The sequence below is a fragment of the Pleurodeles waltl genome, chromosome 7, assembly GCF_031143425.1.
Source record: "Pleurodeles waltl isolate 20211129_DDA chromosome 7, aPleWal1.hap1.20221129, whole genome shotgun sequence".
Lineage (NCBI taxonomy): Eukaryota > Metazoa > Chordata > Amphibia > Caudata > Salamandridae > Pleurodeles > Pleurodeles waltl.
In genome coordinates this window covers 1,144,940,323-1,144,958,868 of record NC_090446.1, presented here as the reverse complement: position 1 = coordinate 1,144,958,868, position 18,546 = coordinate 1,144,940,323, and the positions used below count along the sequence as shown (strand labels likewise).

The following is an 18,546-nucleotide window of genomic DNA, read 5'->3' as shown; positions in this document are numbered from 1 at the left end:
CTCCTCTGGGGGACCTCTTATGGCTATTTCTAGTGAAGCCTCTGTGTCCAGCCAAGGTGCAGCTTCTAAAGTCAGCCATGTGAATTGCTAGGGAACAACAGGCTTTACAAGTCCGAAGTAATAGGCCAGTGTGAGTTTCCTGGTGTCACACAAAAGTAGAATAAGTAGCTACTTAGTCACAGTAAGCTGTGCTAGCTGAGCCTTTTGGACAGTTTGAGATGCACCTCTGTGCCTTAGACATGCCAGTTGACGAAGATCAGTGGATGGAAAGGGAAACACTCTGATGGAATGCCACATTTTTAAAGATCCTAGGGGACGGTATTACTAGTTTAAGGCAGATTTTTGTGAGCCTTTGGTCACATTGTGAGTTCATGATCCACTCCAGTAGTGAGTGCATCTTAAGTGTCTGAAGACAATTGGTCTTCCTTAGAAGTGTGTGCGTCAAAGTCTAGCAGCTGAAAAGTTACTCTTCTGGTATCAGGACCAGGCTTATGTTACTTTAATTATATAATCTCAGCGTTATTGTGGGTTTCTTGGGCTTCATTCAAGTATTCCCACGCCCCTTGCTGCTTAGTCCTTTAGTTTTTGACGTATAACTGGAAGCTTCCACATAAATGAGAAAGGTTTCTCCAGTGATGCTCATACTTTTCTCAGATACTTGATGCTGTCTTGAGTCCAGGCATAGGGGCTCGGCATGGGAGCAAGCTGTAATATGATTTTGCTCTTGGATGAGGTTTTATTTCTCTGCAAAACCCTCTCGAAGCTCCTCACACATCCCTTACACCACCACTGCTTCTCTGTGCTGCTGTATAAGTCTGTTGCCTGCACTGAGTGATTTCACGAAATCAGAAAGGTAAGGCCCCTGAATTAGAGCTTGACGGATGGGTTGCTCTGTCACAAATGTCATGGATTTCCAGTCCGCATTATTACAAGGGTGTTAAGTCCTATGCCACTTGTAGTCAGGCAGAGTGGATATCTGTCATATTTGTGATAGACTAACCCATCTGCCGTATTCTAAATCAGGCCCCAGATTTTCTGCTGCGCTTGGAGACATCCATTATAGCTTGCTAATTACTATGTTGCCGTCAGGTTGACTCTTACCGCAAATACTCTAGACAGTAGCCCTTTTAGTGGTAAGTGGTTGGTAAAAGGCTATTCTCTTTTGACCTACGTTTTTAAAAGGCCACTGCCTCTTGCAAAAACCCAGGCACACTTTTATTTTTTATTCAGGCTCTTCTGTGATTGTAAGCCATGTGATGAATACAATAAATCTAGATTTCCTTCTTCTAATCAAGAGGAGAGTTCAGAATTGTGAGGGAATAAGGGGTTTCTATTCTGCAAACATCTAGTCAGAGACTGCAAATGTAGGAGAAAAGGAAAGACCTCATATTAACACTGTATAAATATAGCTATTTGCGCCAGTACATGGGAATCTATCAAGCTGTGGTTTGTAAGCGTCCAGATATCTCAGGGACTCAGCAGTCAAGTGATGGCAGGCACCTACAGTTGGTAGAGTCTAGCGTTCCCTGTATGGACACCAGTAGGACTACCTCACTTCTTTTTGGAGTGAATGGGACCCTTGTAGAAATGGATATTTTATTTTATTTTCCTATTTTTGATAGGTTTTTATACCCACTGACTTCATTGCTTGATTACAGGTAGCAGTTCAATTTCCAGTATTTGTGCAAACAGCTCCTTAGGGGTATTGATTGATAGATTTTTGGCTCTGACCTTTAAGCCATATGGGCAGATGATCCTTGTTAAGTGTGTTGGATTATCACAGTCATCCAAAATTGTGGGATGGTTTTCTCTTTCAATGATCAGCCATCCTTTCCACCTGTCTGCCGCCACACTAACCTCTTATTAATTTCTGTTTCTGATAAAGACAAATTCCTCATTTTAGAATATTCCACAGGCGTGAGACTGGATCTGGAAAAACTCGAGCAATACCTTTGCACGCCAGTGGTGGCATTGGCGGTTCTGCATTAATGTCACTCGTGCCAGAAGTGACATGCTTGGTACTTATATAGGTGCCACCCTGGCTGGCATCAGTTCCTTTCTTTCCATGCCAACAGTGCACATCCAGAGAGCTACCTGGGTCACCTTTTGACTAACTTTTCAATTGAAGCATTCTTTGTCTTCCCCCTCTCAACTTTGTGCATCTAAGTCCTGCTCCCAGAGTCCTCCTACTGAGCTGCAGGCCAGGTTTGCTCAGCACCTCCCTGAATTCCCTGCAGCTGGAGCGACCCCTAACCATCTTAGGACGTTCTATGCCACCATGCATGTCATCTTTAGGCCACAGACTCCCTCTTGTGCGCCTTTGGGCCCCACGGAGCCAAGAGGTGCCTCAGTTGGGATACCACTAAAAAACCCGCCTCTTACGCCAGCTGGGCCCTCTGGATCCTTCTCCGAATCTGGACTGACTCCAGCCTCACAGCCGAGACCCAGGCTGGAGCATGCCCTCCTGAAGCCACTCCCGACATCACCGGCCCCACCAAACAACACAGACCCCATTGTGCTGTCCGCTTTCAAGATGGCACCACCACGGAGCCATTCGACTTTGACACCAGCTTCTATTGTATCTCAATGGTCTGGGTTGGACACAATGCTTCTGTCCAACTTTGGGGGTGGTGATAACGATGGTTTTAGGTTTCCTGACCCAACCAATGATCTAGGCCCAAATTACCATGGAGACAACTGGTGTGAGGAGCTGGGAGACACTAGCGGACTGGATACGTCTCCAGATTCTGGCCTTGCTTGCCTCCGGGACCAGCTTTGGAGGAAGCTGCATCCTTCACCATGGTGGTGAGGAGATGGGTGGAGGTCCTCAACCCTCAGCTTCTCTCAGTCACAGTCAAGACCAACATTATGACGGAGGCGGTTCAACTGTGGCTATTTTCTGTGAAGCCCCTACTTCTCTTTAATGAAGCACTTACCTCATGGACATCTTACTGGGCCAAGCCCTGCACAGGTGTACCAGTGCACAGGATGATTGCCTATCTCCACCGTCCCACATTTGGGAAGCCAGCTTATTTCCCCCAGCACCCCATCCGGAGAGCCTAGAGGTGCAGGCCTCGGCCACCAAAAGTCAACCATGGTGTCTTCCCTACCACTCCACTGGACAGGAAATCCAAAAGGCTGGTCAGCTTTGAGAAGATAATTTTCTCTTCTAACAGCCTAGCATTGCAGTCAGTGTACACGGTTTGCCTCTTGGGCCAGTACTTTCATACCTTGTGGTACTCAGTTGCGCAAGTGCTGCCCATGGTTGCGGAGGGGGCTGGGGCCATAATGCAGCAAAGTTCACCATCTGGTGTGGACTGGACACCACGTCTCGCTGGACAGGGCTACTGCTTCCACAGTGGCACTGCACCACCACGTCTGATTGAGATGAACTGACTTTTCAGGGGATGTCCCCTCGGCACTGATGGACATGCCCTTTGATGGCTTCTGCCTGTTCGGCGACAATGTCGATGGAGTGCTTGAGTGCTTTAAGGAGGGTTGGACCACTTACAGGTCATTAGGAACGTCCCTGGCTTTGCGCCAGCTGCACTACTCTTTCACCCATTTCATGGCACTGTAGGGGCTCCTAGCTGCATCTGTAATACCAACCATACCCCAAAGGCCATCAGGCTTCCCAGCCCTTTCGTGGCCATGGATGTGGTTCCCAAAGAGGACATGGGACCCAAAGCCAGCATACTGTCCAATCTCCACCCCTCTGACTGCTACAGCCACCAAGCCCCTTTAGCATGGCATCAACACAGCACAGTCACCCCATTGGCAGCAGGATGAGGCACCACCTTCCCCAATGTCAAACAGTAACATCAGATAAGTGGGTGTTTCAAATTGTCCAGAGGGGTTACTCTCTGCCGTGTCTGGAAACCCGGCCACCTTTGCCACCATTCTCAGCTTGGCTGATGGAGGACCAGCACTCTTTGCTACATCAGGAGATGCAAACTGTTTTGGCCGAAGGAGCCATTGAGAGGCCACCACCTCAGAAGTAGGTTGTGGTTGGTACTCCCCCAACTTTCTAGTGCTGAAAAAGCATGGAGGCCTACATCCTATCCTAAATCTTTGTCCTCTCAACACTTTTCTGTGAAAGGAGGAATTCAGAATGCTCACCCTGGCCCGGGTGTTGTCTGGACTGTATCCCAGAGACTAGATTGTAGCGCTTGCTCTCCAGGACACGTATTTCCACATTCCTGTCCTACAGACCCACAGGTGTCACCTGCAAGTTATGGTGGGCCAAGAGCATTTTCAGGTCACTGTGCTCCCATTTGGCCTCACCAGTTCCCCTCAGGTGTTTACAAAAGTGATGGCATTAGTTGCAGCACAGCTTCAGAGGTCCAGGGTTCCAGTCTTTCCCTACGTCTACAACTGGCTGCTGAAGGCTGGCTCATCACAGGCAGTTGTCGCCCATCTCCAGACTACAGCGAACCGCCTCCATTTGTTGGGATGCACTGTCAATGTTCCAAAGTCACACCTGACTCCTTCTCAAACTCTCTTCATTATCAGAGCTATTTTGGACATGGGGCAGTGTCGCCCTTACTGTACAGAGTACAGAATTCAGGCTATGATACCAATGTTTTAGCCTCAGTCCTGGATCTCTGTGAGACTAACTCTGAAACTGCAGGGTCTGTTGGCCTCCTTCATGCTGCCTGTGAAGTATGCCAGGGGGCACATGCAACGTCATGCAGTGGGACCTGATGTGCCAGGGAGTACAGCACCAGAGGAGGCTCTCGGACATGGTCCGGATTTCAGAGGAGACTGTAAAAGACCTGCAGTGGTGGCTGCTGGACCGTAATTGCGTCAGCGGCCGACTCCTCTCCCTTCCCCACCCAGATTTGACAGTGGTCACAGATGCATCACTTCTGGGATGGGCGACCATCAAAAGGCTCCAGTCTCCAACTGAGGTACAGCTCCACGTCAATCTTCTAGAACTGAACACTATCCCCTTGGTGTTGAAAGCCTTCCTACCATCAACCAAAGGAAGGCTAGTCAGGGTTTTCACAGACAACAGCACCACCATGTGGCATTGCAACAAGAAGGGTGAAGTGGGGTTGTGGAGCCTGTGACAGGAGACCAGGAGGCCCTGCACCTCTGGGTATGGCTTGAACCACAGGACATTTTCCAGGTTGTACAGTACCTGATGGGGTGTGTCTTAATGCCAGGGCGGACTAACTCAGCCATTGAATGGCATCTGCACTTGGAGATGGCGCATGAACTCCTGTCACTGCAGCACGGCCTGCACATTCACCATCTTCATGCTTGGGCCCTTAGCAGCAACAGCTGAGTGTTTTCAGTCTTCCTTCTGAGATCTGCAATGTTATTCTGGCAGCAAGGCATCAGCCAATAAAAGCCGTATATGCCTGTCTTTGGGATAAGTTTGTGGCTTGGTGCTCCTCATGACAAGTTTATCCACTTTCTGCCTCTCTATCGGAGGTGCTGTTGTTTGTGTTGTCTTTAGCTCAGCAGGGTTTAGCCCTGGGCACTATCAAAAGTTACCTTTCTGCTACTTCTGTTTTTTCGCAGTTGCTGGATCAGCCCTCTCTGTTTAAATCACCGGTTGTGACAAGTTTTCTTATGGGCTTACAGCATCTGTTCCCACCTACCGCTTTTGTTATATACCAGTGGGATTTTATTTTGGTCTTAACATACCTAATGTGTTGTCCATGCCAAACCATGCATAGCTGCCCTATCAGACGTCTAATGCTTAAGTCTTCTAAGTGGCAATTACTTCAAGCTCTTTCTATTAATCCCTCGTACACCAGCTTCTACCCAGACAAACTGGTTCTTTTGACTCATGCCTCCTTTCTCCAGAAAGTGGTGACCCCTTTCCATGTCGGCCAAAACATCACGCTGCAATCATTTTTCTCTCCACCTCATCCTTCAAAGGGAAAGGAGAAACTCTGTTGTTCAAAATGAAAAAGAGCCCTTTCCTTTTGCATAGATCGCACCAAGGAGTACCACATGGACAATCAGTTCTTCATTGTGTTCGCTGGAGCGGAAAAAGAAAAAGTGGTGCAGACTAGAGCATCTCTCGATAGATTGTACTCTGCATCAAAATCTGCTATGCACTAGCCACGAAGCAGGCTAATAGGCTCATTCTACAAGAGCCAAGGCCACCACTAGGAATCTGCAGATATAAGTCTTTATCAGAAGAACAAATTAATTACCTTCAGCAATGCTTTTTCTGGTAAGAGACTACTTAACTGCAGATTCCTCACCAACCCTCCCATCCTTCCCATTCTGCGAACTTGGCTCTTCATCTAAGAAATTCTGTTAGACTCTGCTGACAGGTCAAAAATCATCATGGCACGACCACGGTTTTGGTGCGGAAATAGTCATGAAAGAAGCTGATGTAGTGCGCCGGTTTGGTGTCTATATAGGCACTGCGCAGGCCACTTCCCCACACAGGCGATGTCGCCCGTGAGCTGTCAACACCACCTACTGGCACACAGAGGTACTGTTCAAGTGTCCCAAGATCGAGTCTGACCCCTTGGGACTAAGGTGAGCAATCAGCAGCTGGATAGTCTCTACCAGAAAATCTTTCCCAAATGTAAGTAACTTGCTCTTTAAGTTGCGGGGTCTTTACCATTCAAAGCTTCCTAAGCTTCAATTTATCTCTCTCATTGAGGAGGTAATCACTTCTTTGTGTTTTGATGACCGTGTTCCTAGACTGCTTGGTGGTTTTACAGATTGTGGCCGCAAGTTCTACACGCTTGCTCTACTTCTGTCTGGAAATACCCCCAATCCCCGACTCCCTCCGCAACAGATAGCAGAGGCTGTGAGGTTTTAATTTCATTTACGTGGTGCCCGTAGTAAGGAGGTTCATTGCTTCCTTTTCCATTTCTCCAGTATCGTTTCTTTTCTCATTGTTTTCATATTAGTTCTTTAGGCCAGTTCTGCTCACAGCACAAAGAAGAATGCTGCTCGGGCGCTCTGACATTTAAAGAGGATCTTAGTGTTGTTTATTATTAGAAAAAAAAACAGCAATACAGTGGCTCAGTCACACTATGTATCGCTGAAATCCACAAACACTGAAGTCGAGGTCGAACAGTGATGAGTTACCACTAGGCCTTCAAGCTGTTAGTCAAAGGCCATCAACAAGAGAAGAAGAATTCTGTGTTCCCATAGAGTCGGCCTCTTCGATGCTAAAGTTCTTCATTGTGTTGCAGATATTTACACCGGCCCCTTGTGCTATTTATCGGGTACACCAGGTGTTGATATTATGTTCTGCTCACAGCCTGCTTATTTTTTAAATAGATGTAGGCCTTTTCTAGCTGCAGAAACTGATGGCAAAGGTACAGTTTGAGTTTCAATCCTGCAGAAATAGGAATGTCCTTGGACAAACTTAATGTCTATTTCCCAATCATGAGTTTTGATTTTGAAGTATTGTGACTAGCTCACTCTGAAATGGTTACGTTTTCATGAAAAGTTGTATAGACCTTACTTTTTGTGCTGGGTGCTGCTTCCAAATAATGGGCCTTCCCATGACTTTTAGCACAGGTTATTAATTTACTGAAGCAGACTCTCCATTAGGGGTCTGGAAAAGACTTCTGGGCCAACTTGACTAACGTTACAAGCCATGCTATACTGGCAGCCGAAAACCACAGTGAATACTTCATCAGAAAGTGAGAAAGAAGTATGGTCAGCAATTAATGTCAGCAAGGAACTTACAGCTCATGCTTTTGCATGTATCAGAATACTTCAACCCAAGAACGACCTTCTTAGAGAATGCGGGGTTATTTCATTTATTTTCTTGTTATGGTTGAAAGTTGTACTGGTAGTGGGCATATTCAAATACTTACTTTGCACTCGTGAGTCTTTAATTAGTGTAGGGAGTTAGTTCGATCCTTTGACATACCCCACTCTTTCTTGGTTTTGAACCTCTCCTGTGGCATAGGATCGCCAAAAGAATTTCAACCACTGCCACCTTTAAGGTAAAATAGATCTGAGCTGTAATTTCCAGTGCCACCTTTAAAATAAGGTCTTCCACTGTGCACTTATAATATGGGGTGTGAGCCTGTTGCGAGTGAACAAACGTGCAGATATGTGTGCATACATGTAGGTGCGACAATGAAGACAGTCAGTCAGTCCTCAAAATTCTGTCAGTCAAAATTATTTATTTCCAAGTAATAAATTCAGTGCTTAATTTGTGCTTGTTTAGGGTGCTGAGCACCGGCACTTATTTTTGAGGGCCGGTGCTTATTCTTCTGCATAAAGCATTTGCTGCGAACAAAAGACACATATCGGAAAGACGGAGGAAGGGAAAAACGGAAAAGCGTCGCAAAGGGAGAAAGTAGAAAGCTGCTAGAGTATGGCTTCAATTGGATTAAAGAGGCCCGAGATGGCTTCAGGATTACGCCGCCTCGGTATTCCGTGTTCCCACATTTAATTGGAGAAGCCACAAGTTTAAGTGGAGGGCTTTGGGCACCGGCACCTTTTTATTTACAAATTAAGCACTGAATAAATTCATACACAAATAATGCACATTTGCCAATTCATTAACGTACACAATTGCAAATGCATCAAATCAGCAGTACATAGCACTTAATGTAATCATTTTTACCAGCACGTCATCAACCTAATGAATACAAAAACACTACAGCATTTTGAATTTCTTCTCACTAAAACTATGTAACAGGTCAGCAGCTGCTATCACATATATATCAAAACATTTGAAAAAAGTGAAAAAGTGACCAATGGTGTGCAGCATATTTTGGTGACTAAATCGTTACAAAGTGCAATGTGAAAGGCCAAACTATCACTATCTCACGGGTCCCGTTTGGCCAACCTCCATAAGAGCGACAGATTTCCTATCTCAGTACCTGTGTCCTTAACAGGCAATATTCCAAATATGATTGACATCAGTCTATGAATAAGGAAAAAATCACTAGCGACCGGAGGAGGTCTAAAACACTAGTGGTTGAGAGCCTAGCATAAGATGCTAAACTTTTACACATGAACTGACAAATGGTGATGGCTACATGCTGGAACCTAAGGGGGAAAATCAAATGTAGGCCCATTTCTCGCCACCTTATCCCATATTTTTTGAAAACAGGTCGGAGAATCTTCTTCCTTTCTTCAAGGAAGTATACAGTCTGTCAATAGGTGGGTCACTGAATACTTTCTAGCCCGCTTACAGGGACAGTCAGTTTTAACATATTTAGATTCCTTAACATATTTCATAATCTGACATTTTTCTGAGTTAGCCTTAATCAGGTTTGTGCTTTGAACTGCTTGGTTAGGGGTGTTCTTCTGGCCAGGCTGGCAGACCGAAGACCCCTGAACACAATAGACCCAACCCTGGGAGATTAGGCTTTTGTTGCAAGAGAATGGGCATGTGGTAGGTATTTCCAAGGTGGTTAGTAGCAGCTCCCTGTGTTATGTTATGTGTTTGTACAGGACGTTATCACCCGGGAGGGTTTCCTGGTGCTGTGCAGGTGAGGAGTCTTGCATTGAAGGCAGAGTCATTTGAAGAGCCAGCTCTTCGGCATCTTGTGTAGAGAGAGGTTGTTCTACATTTTAGGGGTGATGTATGAGAAGGTTCGACCTCTGGCTCTGTCTCCGTGTATGTATGGTATGTGTGTGACTAGAAAACCAGCTGAGAATTGCCTGGAAGGTTGGTGGAAAGAGATGTGGCTGTTAAGGTAGGCTGGGCCTGTGTTGTGTAGTGCTTTGAATGTGTTGCTGAGGAGTTTGAACTCTGTGCACTTGTATCGAGAACCAGTGGACCTCCCTAAGGTATGGTGTGAAATGTGTTCTGCATGGAGGTTAAGAATGAGTCCAACAGCTGCGTTTTGGACTGTTTGTAATCTTCTGGTGAGATGTTTTGTGATTTCAGTGTAGAGAGTTCCTGTAGTCCAACCTGCTGGTGATGTGTATGAGGGTGATGGTCTTTCTAGTGTAATTGGCTTGGAGGATGTTCCCCCATGGCACAGAGAGCACAAGCACACATATGGCTCCACCAGCTAAACTATTGGATAGAGCAGTTTTTCCTCAAATTTCTATTTTTGTTAAGTACAGCAGTGTGTTGCATTCCTTTCAAGTTGTTTTTTTGCCCAGAGGCAGCTTACTGGATGTGGTGATCTCAGGATTACATGATCCACAGCAGCACATATGTGCCAGCATTCCTGTGGCACTGAATTTATTGGACCTCTCAAGGACCTTTGATACTGTGAACTATCCGATGTTATTAAACTGACTAAGAGATAACAGCATCAAAGGCCGAGTCTGGTCCTGTTTACCCAGCTTTTTGTCTAACAGGACATTTCAAATCAATGCTGGAGCTTACTGCTCCATATTTCACTCACTGTCTTGCGGGGTCTCCCATGAATCAATTATGTCCCCTCTGCGTTTCACATGTACATGCCCTCTCTTTCCCAGCTGATCTAGTTATGTAGGTTTTATGTATACATGTGTGCTGACGACACCCAGATCCTCCTAAAAACCTCCAGGGATTCTGATGCCTTAGCTGTCAAGTTCCAGTCCTGTAGTTTTTACGTCAAAAAATTGATTACCAATAACCACCCTAATTTAAAGTGGAGCAAAATTAAGGTTCTCATTCCTTTGTGACTGGCTATCTTAATTAGGACCAAGACCTTTCCCGGGTTCCATTGTAAAGAATCTAGGAGTAAGTTTTGACTCCATCTTGTCCATGATGGAATATTTGAAGTCAGTGGTTAACTCAAGCTTTTATCAACTCAGAACACTGAAAAAGATCCTCTGCCACTTCTTGTTGTTCCATAAAGTAATGATTTTGAATGCATTAATTTTTTCATGCTTAGATTATTGCAGCGCTGTATATCTTGATCGCCTCTATACGAGATTCATATGCTTCAAATGTTCCAGAATTCTGCTACCAGGCTCCACTGGTAGCATATTTCATATTTCCCATTCACTGACCTCCCTTCACTGGCTTCCAGCGAAGGAGTGTATCATGCTTAAACCACTATGAATAATGCTGTTTACACTTCTAAGTGCTCTTTCCTTGGCAACAGGGCCTCCTTGCACATGGTATCTACTGCTCCCCGGCCACACTGGAAGAGAAAGATGTGGACTTGGGGAGAACACAGAATCAGAGGAAGTTGACTTCTCTTCTCAGCTCCTGCAACCTGTGTTATTTGGAGCAGAGGAGCTGCTGTATAGCCCCAGAGACGTTTTGGTAGGTGTAACCTGGAGAGGCAGGTGCACCGCTCTCAAACGAAGATTACCAACAGTGTGGATGCATCCAAGTAAAGGCCACCAGGGAAAAAGAAAAGTATTTCCCAGACAGGGCGGCATCACTGCAGTTGTGCTCCAAAAGCCCTTGTAAGCCCAAAAGCTTCATATTTTACCATGGGTGCCTACTTAGGCAGCAGGGCATTCACATAGTGCTAGCGTTGGGTCTAAAAGCTGTCTGGAGGCATGACAAGCCCTCTGAAGCCCCCTTAAACACAGAGAAAATTGCATATTGGAAATATCCTGAGAGAGAGAATGCATGGCCTGGGAAAAGGTGAGCTCTTTTTTAATCCACCCAGAGCGCTGAGCTATTGTAAAGGTATTGGGGGTTGTGGACTTTGCTTGTTCATGATCTTGAGTGTATAAAAAAAAAAACTCGGGGTGATTTTATGTAGAAAAAAAGGCGCTCTCCCTCAATTATCTATAAAGTTGTCCAAACGGTGCCATTCACTGGGACATCCCCCAAAAAACCCAGGATGATAACAACACCTGTTATCCAATATTATAAATCCGAGTGGCACACATTAAGATTCAGTAAGCATCAATGGTTCATAATACATTAATTATTTTGAAAGTCCACAATTATAACAGTCTCCATAAATTCAACCATAGTGTTCTTTATTCTTCTTGAAACTTCTTGTATCCAAAATTGCTCTTGTTACCGTCCCAGTCAACACGTGTTCCGTCTGGGGAATACCCCTTGACTTCTTCAGGACTTTCTACAACAGACAGTTTCAATACATACATTGTAATTGTGTTATCAAAATATGAATATCAGTCTGATAACCCCTCACCGTCCAATGTGACTTAATAATTGTATAATCATATGTGAAACCGTGATTCTAAACAATGTGCAATAAAAGTGCCACTCTTTAAGTTACAAAACATCAAACCTCTATATGTTCACATCACTTCCTCTCGGTGTAAAGCCAAAATTATATAACCCAATTTTTTAACAAGACCTTCTTTAGACAGAGTCAATGTATAAAAGAACATGCTTAGTGATACCATTGTGAAGTAAGTCTACCCACTTGACGCTTTTGAACAAAGGGTTAGGCTTTTGCCCCACTAGTAGAGGAGATATCTGTAAGTCAAAAATAGACCTATTTAAATGTATTAGAAGGCTAAAACGTAAAAAACATTTTGAGACTAATATAAAATCGGCGGATGTTTTATCAATTTCACATACTAAAACAGTACATAGTGGATTATCAATACAAGACATATATGACACAGTGGCTCTAATGTCTAACATTGATTATGAGGAATATCCAACAACTACAAGAATTAAATGTGGTATCTGATTTGCATACTACCAGTGGGCGTAGGCAAAAATCAACTTGGATACCTAGACAGGCCATGGACAACAATATTGATGTATTTTTTAAACTGGTATGGAATGACTTGGACAAATATGAGTTAAAACAAAAACGAACAATGAGATATAATTTAAAATTTAAAGAATATCAAGCATTATAAACGTTGAAGTATGATGATGAACTGATTATCAAACGGGTGGATAAAGGTGGAAACATAGTGGTTATGAATCGTGTGGACTATGAGAAAGAAATATATGCACAGCTTCATGATACTAATTGTTATGAGAAACTAATGTACAATCCCATGACATGGCTAACCAGCAAGATTAATAGACTGCTTAAAATCTGGCATGATAATAACTTATTGGATGATGAGGAATATTCCTACTTAAATGTGAATCCCCCTAAATGTCCATGCTTATATACTTTACCTAAAATACACAAGGAATGTGATTTTCCACCCGGGAGACCAATAGTGTCAGGTATGGGAGGTCCCACGGAAAGATTATCAGAGTTTGTTGACTTATTTTTACAACCTTTTGTAACTAATCTCCCTTCATATATTAGAGATACAAAACATATATTGAGTCTGTTATCAGATATTCACTGGGAATCCAGTATGTTTATGGTAACTTTGGATGTGGTGGCCTTATATATCAGTATTAAACATTAATGTGGAATTCAAGCAATCAAATATATGTTGAATAGGAGATCAGCAAGTCTAATGGAACATACTGAGATGATATTACAAATGATTTGTCTCATCCTTAATCACAATTATTTTCTCTTCAAAAATAATTGGGTCAAGCAAAAACAAGGGGTGGCAATGGGGTCGAGATTTTCTCCCTCATATGCAAACTTATTTATGAGATGGTTTGAAGAAAAATGGGTGTGGGGTCTAAGAGCAGCGCAATGGCAGACACATATCCTATATTGGGGGAGATATATAGATGAGTGCTTAATGATATGGACGGGGAATGAAGAGACTTTAAATGGGCTCTGTGACCATCTAAACAACAATGAGGTTAATATTAAGTTCACATATAAATACAGCTCAACTTGTATAGATTGTTTAGATGTGGAAATATTTGTGGAAGATAAGATTGAGAGTAGATTGCACTGTAAACAACAGCATGTAACACCTTGTTACACGCAACCAGTGCGTACCCGAAATATCAGATAGATGCAATGCCGTTTGGCGAAATGGTTAGAGCAAGACGTAATTGTAGCAAAGACAATGACTTTTAAAATTGTATTGAAGATATGGGACAGAGATTTATTGCCAGGGGTTATTCAGCAGATATTGTTAGAAAGTCCCAGCTTAAAGCTTCTAGGATATCCTCACACACATTGGCACATCGTAGAACAATGAAAGAGGTAGAAGGGAATAATGATGAAAGGAAGGTTAAGAATAGTATTGGATTATACGGACAACTCAGCTTTATTACTTAAGATCATGAAGAAACATTGGGTAACAAGACCAAACCTTGAGGAAGTACATTAGTAGAAAACCAGATGTATCGTATAGGAGAGGAACTACACTTAACAATATCCTTAGCCCTATCTATTTAAAAGAAAAAACTAAGCAGAATTGGCTTAACATACATAATTTGGGTTTTTACAAGTGTGGTAGCTGTGCAATGTGCAGGTGGCAATGGCATGCCAAGAGGGACTTCCAGGGACTTTGGAACAACAAATATACTGTTAAAACGCACATTAACTGTAACACTAAGTATGTTATCTATATGTTGATTTGCAAATGTGGTAAGATGTATGTGGGCAGCACCATTCGTCCCCTTAAGGTGAGGATCTCAGAGCATTGGAGAGCTATAAGACAAGAGGATGAGCGCTATCCCATAGCCTCACATATGAGATCTTGTAGGGTACAGGAAGTTCATAAAGACTTCAAGTTTTTTGGATTTGAATACTGTGATAAAAACCCACGAGGTGGTAATAGGGAATTGACATTAAGAAGGAAAGAATCCGTTTGGATCATGCGCTTAGGGGCAGTGGAGCATGGTTTAAATTCTGATCATGAATTAGAATATTTTCTTGGCGAAAGATAGGAATTTGGCTCATGATAGATTTGATTATGGATCATGATATACACATATGTGGAAACAATATTTTATATATTCGGATTACTTTTAATATAAGGCAAAAAACAATTGGATATAATTCTCACATATAATTAATGGATGGTACATGATTGAGGAATAGAACATATACATATTGTAGTTTATTTGTACTTAGAATGCATTGTGGGTATCTTAATTTGTTTTTATTTTTTTTATTTTTACAAATAGATATGGCAAATAGATATAAATAATCTGGTTTAACCATTGGAGAGTTATCACTATAGAGGATTTGGGGTTTTGAGCATGCGCGGAAATGCGCGATAAGAAAATTAGATTGATTTTATAAATATGGTTAAAGATAACAAATATAACCAATAAGATCTGCCTATTGGTGAATGGCCACTGATTGCATTTGGGATTTTGAGTAAGCACAGAAAATCGTTACATGAAGATCAGTCCGTTCTTAGTGTCTATGGCCAGAGGGGCGGGTTAGAAAACGCCGAGAGGAGAAATGCTCTCCCTTTTGATGAATTACGACGTACCCGCGGACCCCAGGAAATCAATTCGATTTGCTAATTGGCGAACGGCCACTAATAATACATGGGACTATGAGTAAGCGTAAAAGCGCAATACTATAATTAGTCCGTTCTCAATGTTTATGGCCAGAGGGGGCAGGCTTAAAAACGCAGAGAGGAGAAACGCTCTCCCTTTGGATATTTTCCGACGTACTCACAGACTGCAGGCAATTAATAAAAGGTACGGGCTCTAATGGATAGAAGTGGGAACGTTCAGATTAGCATCTATACAAGGTGGTGACTAACGTTTTATAACTTTTCAGGATACGCTTCTTTATGATTGGGGCATCCAAATAAAGACTTAGCATACTTAAGTAAGCATACATAGCCAGGTAAGCACTATAATTGCGGACACTGCCTCATTATTTACACAGTATTAATATGGGATATAGCTTACAATTAATAAACATAACAAACAGAATTTATAATTACAGATTACATATGGCAGCACAATAATTATTTGAATGGTCATCAGAAACATCAATTCCTACGTATGAGATTGTCTATTTCGAGATAAGGTACTAGCCCCTTTTTCTACTGACATTATTTAAGGGGTACACTTACTGCACAATCGTATCACTAAGCATTTTCTTTTATACATTGACTCTGTCTAAAGAAGGTCTTGTTAAAAAATTGGGTTACATAATTTTGGGTTTACACCGAGAGGAAGTGATGTGTACATATAGAGGTTTGATGTTTTGTAACTTAAAGAGTAGCACTTTTATTGCACATTGTTTAAAATCACGGTTTTCACATATGATTATACAATTATTAAGTCACATTGGACGGTGAGGGGTTATCAGACTGATATTCATATTTTGATAACACAATTACAATGTATGTATTGAAACTGTCTGTTGTAAAAAGTCCTGAAGAAGTCAAGGGGTATTCCCCAGACGAAACACGTGTTGACTGGGACGGTAACAAGAGCAATTATGGATACAAGAACTTTCAAGAAGAATAAAGAACACTATGGTTGAATTTATGGAGACTGTTATAATTGTGGACTTTCAAAATAATGAATGTATTATGAACCACTGATGCTTACTGAATCTTAACGTGTGCCGCTCGGATTTATCATACAGGATCTCGAGTGGTTCCTGAGCAAATTGGTGTAAAAATGAGAATTGTGCTGCAGACCCTAATTTCATTAATTGAAATCAGTGTCAAACTCTGTGGGTTTGTTTTTTTTGTATGATGAATGTCTAATGTGTCTGTTGTGCTAAAGCCAGTAGGCTTAGGCTTATGCCATTGATGGTATAACCTTGATTTACAAAAGCTGCAGGCCTGATATTGTAATTCTGAATACCGTCACAAAGCCTGAAGGCATTGCAGTGACTGTGCTCTACAAAGTAGGCTTCTGGCTAAGTACGCAGCATCCCAACATCTGAAGCATTTTTTCCTCTTGCCACTTGCTCAATGCAAAGAGCATTGATACACCGCTTCCAGCTGCGACACAATTATGGGCGCTATCACAGTGTTCCTGCTCCATCGTTCTATCCTGTCAATCTTTCTTAAATGGCCATTTGACTTCCTTCAAGTTTGTTCAGTCTCCAGAGCTACTGCAATCTCCACCTGTAGATTGGGGTTCTTGGTGAACAGTAGGTTTTGAATTAATGTATTAACTGACTTTGGTAACGTGTCTGTTCATGTTAAACAAAGCACTCACATTACCAGCACAGCTACTTATTTGTAGCCTACCACTTATTGGCACTTTTATGTCCAAAAAGCAATTTTTGTCCCTTTTGCATGAGGGCACCGGATTGCCATTCCCAATCAGATTGTGATGGAGTAATAGTCACCCCTTCTACGACAATGGCTAGAAAGTGAATGTTGCTGATTGAGCAGTAGTTGAGTGGACTCGGTAATGTAGCTTTTTTAAGCAGGGGTGAGTATCATAGTATCACAAAATTTTTAGAACATCTTGGTAATCTGTATTATCCTGAACACTAACAAGCTTGGTGCTCTCTTGGGTTAATCAATTTCACATTTGTCTGTTGTGCCTTGGTCTTTCTTGCTCTGGTCAATGGGTCTGTACCTCAGGGGTCCTGGTCTTTGGAATGATGTACAAAGACCACCTTCGGCATCGCCTCCAAAGTGCTTCTTGTTAAAGGTGGCTAAGGCTACCATCTGGTTCCTTTTACTGATTCACACTACAGACGTATGCTGTTAATAATAATTAGAGCTCAAAGAAGGTTGACTTTATGCACCTTTTTCTTATCAAATGCAGTTAGCCTCCTCTTCTGAGCCTCCATCTAAGGCATCTACGCTGCTTTAGGACAGTTGTAATGGAGTAGAAACCTGTATGCTACCTATGCTTTATTTACTTACAGTCATAATTCCAAGCCATATTGTGTACATGTTTTCTGCTCCCTCCTTACTTTCTGATGGCTCTTGCGTCAGCATTGACTAATGTTGCCATTGGGGCAGATTGCATGGAGCCCATGAAAAGATACTGAACATAAAGAGTAGAGAGATACACCATCTAATGAGGGTAGGTAAAGTGTCAATTACTAGTCTCCAATTCAGTTGGTGGGAATCCCCAGGAGAGAGGTAAATAAATCTGTGCCAAATAAATATAAAGGACACCATTCAGGATCGGAAGGTACAGGTACGTAAATTATTAATTTCATAGAGAACAACAACCGTATAGTCAAATGCTACTCTGGGAACCTGACCATCTGTGATATTCACTTGTTAAAGGGGGGTCATAAAGAATACTGTCATAGATGTTTAATGGACCTCTGCTATTCTGGAAGGGTAACTAACATGTTCATGCCCAGGTTAAAAATTGAAATTGAAAAACAATGACATGAGCAGTTATGTTTATTTCCATAGCAACAACTTCACTTTTGTTTTTCCTACTTTTATAATTCTAAGAGTAACAATTAATAAGAGCAATTTGGAGGAGATCCCAGGTGCATGGAGATAACAGTGTCAAACCAGCTAGAGCCTCTACTCCTGCCGAACCTTGTACCATGTAGTGCCAATACATGGCACCAGCTTTGATGTACACATGGTTCACCTCAGTTGAGCAACAGAAGGGGCCTTTTTCTATGTTCTAGTCCAGCTCCCTCCCAAGAGCCTGATTTCTTTTGTACTCAAACATATGACCATATGCCCTCTTCCTTACTACTGCAAACGTGTTTTCACTTGTTCACTTCACTTGTGTCTCTTCTTTCTCTGTCCTTTGGAGCTTGATAAAGTCAGCAGGCTGTGCAGCTAAAACTCACCCAGGCGTCCCAGAGGCATGTCTGCTGTTGCCACCTACAAGAACTTAATGATAGAAGCTTGTACAGCAGTCCAGAGTGCTTCACTGGGTATATTCACACTGTCAGTGTTTATGGTCCCCTC

At 42.7% G+C, this 18,546-nt stretch overlaps 1 protein-coding gene across 1 annotated transcript in view; it reads left to right on the top strand.

Annotated features, from left to right (window-relative positions):
* The window catches only part of QRICH2 (glutamine rich 2), a 479,286-nt gene that overhangs the window by 200,915 nt on the left and 259,825 nt on the right, over nt 1-18,546 (top strand). The window lies entirely within an intron of this gene.